At 33.9% G+C, this 3,603-nt stretch overlaps 1 long non-coding RNA gene across 1 annotated transcript; it reads right to left on the bottom strand.

Annotated features, from left to right (window-relative positions):
• Nucleotides 1–1,604: 1,604 nt before the first annotated feature.
• Nucleotides 1,605–3,603, bottom strand: LOC110737998. Its single transcript, XR_002514536.1, has 4 exons — nucleotides 3,424–3,603; nucleotides 3,278–3,333; nucleotides 1,961–2,002; nucleotides 1,605–1,877 (listed from the first exon to the last, which is right to left on the bottom strand). It is a non-coding gene; the product is annotated as an uncharacterized LOC110737998 (long non-coding RNA).

Raw genomic sequence — 3,603 nt, 5'->3', positions numbered from 1 at the left:
ACTTGATATACTTGCTCCCTCTTTCATCATGACCCTTTATAGTAAACAATTCATCGGTTTATAAGAGACATTTCGATGAGATCAGATGATAACAAGGCGAAACAGAACCTGAGAAAAAGTATAAGCAAGCCCTGTTGGATTGATCTTGCAGATAACAAAGACCAAGAGAATGGAATTCAGATAACTTGCAGAGATACAAAAGTTACAAAACTAAAAGAGGGGATTACATTCTTCACAAGAATCACAACCTTATTGATTTTACTGATATTTGCGTTTCACAAGAAACTATGGGGCAAAGGAGACCATTTATGGAGGCAACATATGCCTATGAAGCTATTATACTAATTTGTTCAATTATGTTTGCTTTTACATGGTAAAATAGTAAATTCATCTCAACTATTAATTACACCATGTACCTGTCCGAAATTTAATAGTCACGTATAAAGATGGAGATAGAGCTTTTTTTAAATAAAAGTAAATCGGTGGGGAAGAGGAGACATAAATAACCATTTGAAAAAGATAAAGACATAAAATTATGCATGTTTTTATAAATGAAGGATTGGGGCAATTTGAAGACTAATTTCTATCTTTTAAATTTCCATCATTATAGTGATAAATGACTTCTAAATTAGTAATTTATTTAGGCTTGCTAACCTTTGTGGCAAATCAGTCAAGTTAATTGTTTTTAATAGCAAAATGTGTAAGGGATAGCTCATGGATTAACCAAATCGAATGTTACTTAGAAGATTGATATAACCTTAATTAGAATGTATACCAAATTACCAACTACCAAGTCTCACTCATATTTTGGTTTTAATTCTCTAACTTGCATGTTATTTCTTTATGCTAATTATTGTTACCTAGAATGTACTTGTAATTCGCTAAGTAGCTATGGAGTATGATTTTATAAAAGCATAAATATTGTTCTGTATATACAAAATCATACTTCATAAGTTCGTATTATACTTGTGAATTAAGATTTATTGTACTCTCTAATCTCTTTTTTTTTTTTTTTTTTATTCCAAGGACTATATTATTGTATTTGAAATTTCCAAGGTATAAGACTATAAGCTACGAGTGGATAATTTTGAACCCAAACTACACGTACTATACAAGATACAACTGCGACTTGTTTGGTATGCCGCATTGCAATTTAGGTCATACTGCACTAAGGTATAATACAAAAAAATCAATTGATTATGTATTTGTTAAATTCAATTTCTTTTGTGAATGTTGTACAATTGTTTATTAATGAATTGAATTTACTTTTTAACAAGATAGTTACTAGGGCATCAATAGTTTTGGAAAAAAAAACATGGTTCTCAGACTTCTCACACAATCATAGCCTCATCATCAGTTGAATTAAATCGGCCAAAAAACCAGAAGTATCAGGTTAGAATTGCTATTTCTACTCTTCTGAGGCTATGAACAAAAGTAGATATGTGCACCGACTTATATTTACCAATAATGATCTATAAAGGTGAGCCTAGGCAAGACCAAGCACATCTCAAGCACAAAGTATAAACATATCTCAGTTACCCTGTAGCGAAAAACAATAACACAGATATTCATCAGGGGCAAGAAAAGTATAAAAAGAGAAAGGCTGAGAATAAAAATGCAGACCAAGCTAATGTATTCCGCCTTCAAATTATTAGTTTTATATAAGAAAAACCATTAGCAACTTCAGGAGTTGGACTAGCATTTTAACATCAACCATTAAATTACGATAGTTATCACAATAACAATATCACACCATATAATTGCAAGGTTCATTGCATTTTGTTTCAGGAACATCCTCACTTCTTTCCACTCTTCTTCAGTCCTGAGCCTCCGAACTGTCCCTTCTGAGATGCCTTTGCTCTAAGTTCTTTAAGAGCCTGCTCAAGATGAAGAAACCAAATCATATAACTGTCTTTCCTACAAGCCACAACACCTAGGAAAAAAAAGCCCAAGTACTCACCTTCTCCTCTTCCTTCTTCTTTTGAAGAGCGGCCTTGTCATCCTACATCACAAACAAATGAAGTCATGAAAGTATTTCAGCAAAAACTGATCCAGATACATAATAGACAAAAGTCCTATTCATATCACACATACCAAAAAATAACAAACACGACATGTCCCCAATAGAAGAAAACATATTATAAACAGCTAGAAGAAGATACGATTTTACTTGAGATACCATGGAAAACCAGATACATGCATACATCCAACATGGAGATAAATTAGCACATAAAACACTACTAGGAGATCCTTGGCATATGAGGGAAATATCAAGAGCTAATACTTGGTATTAAGAAGACGGGTACAAGAAAATTCAAATGTTGCATTTTGGAGTAGGGGAACAGATCATAGTACTGTTTGTCAAAGCAGCCACATAAACATATGGAATAACTGATGCCTCACAAAAAATAAATATAAGGGAAGGTAATCTTGTAGAAGGCCAATGAAGGAAATGATCGATCAAATCAAGGAAATGCAGAAAAAGACTCCCTATCCTGCCTTAGATGTGGACCTCGTGACAGACAATCGACTATGTGACCTGGTATAACGTAGTTGAACATATTGCTAAAACAGAGCTACTACACTTTGTTAAGTAAAGGACTAACAACTTACAGCAAAGATACTGGTAACAGAACATATGGAATACTCAATACAACACTAAAAATAAACGGTTGTCATCAGGTAGGAAACCCAACCTATAGCTTCACAGACAATGAAATGATCAATCATGGCTCACCACAATTTTTGAGGCAAAAATACAAACAACCGAGCTCTCACCCTGCCTTGAAATGAACCTTGTATCCGCCTTAGGTTTCACGGTAATCATCATGGATCAATCAGGACCGCTAAAGTTTACTAATTCATATACAAACTTAACTAAAAGATTTACTACATCCAGGACAAACAGATGCAGTCTATAAGTAAAACCTCGATCAACGAACGATTGATGCACAGATTCTTGAGCCAAAAATAAGTATTAGCTCAATCATTAAGTTGTAAAGGGATCAATCTCTGGACCTCCAATGTAAAAAGTTCCACAAGTGACGCAAAATAAATAAATAAGGCAGAAATTACTGATTTAAAAGCAAAAGACTGGCAAAATAACTAAATTAACATTCAAAGTTAGCTCCAAAAAGGCAACAAAACAACTTTTCATTCGACAATCACCAAAAGCAGATCAAACCACCATCAATACAAATCAAAACCTAATTTCCGATCCAAATCACAAACAAATCAATATCAAACAAAAAAACTATAAATATGGAAAATTACATACCTCATCCAACTCAGTCTTATCCTTCTTAGGTTGCTTCAAGGGCTTCAACTTTCCACCTGCAAAAAGATTAGGGCAAAAATTGTCAGTTCCGGAGAGAAATTCGACAATCGATTCAAGTTAATTGTCGAAAAAGATGAGAGAGGAACCTTGCTTAGACATGATTGGGCGTTGTCTAGGGTTAGGGTTTGGTATGGTTTTTGAGTTTGAGAATAATTGGGAATTTTCTCCAGAAAAGATAAACCCAGTAACCCCTTTTCGAATTTATTTTCAACACAAAAAGTTAAAAAGTAGAGACTCCACGATAATAGCCGGACGTACCACCCACT

The sequence above is a fragment of the Chenopodium quinoa genome, unplaced genomic scaffold (assembly GCF_001683475.1).
Source record: "Chenopodium quinoa cultivar QQ74 unplaced genomic scaffold, ASM168347v1, whole genome shotgun sequence".
Lineage (NCBI taxonomy): Eukaryota > Viridiplantae > Streptophyta > Magnoliopsida > Caryophyllales > Amaranthaceae > Chenopodium > Chenopodium quinoa.
The sequence above is the reverse complement of the archived record's forward strand: the minus strand, read 5'-3'. Positions and strand labels throughout refer to the sequence as shown.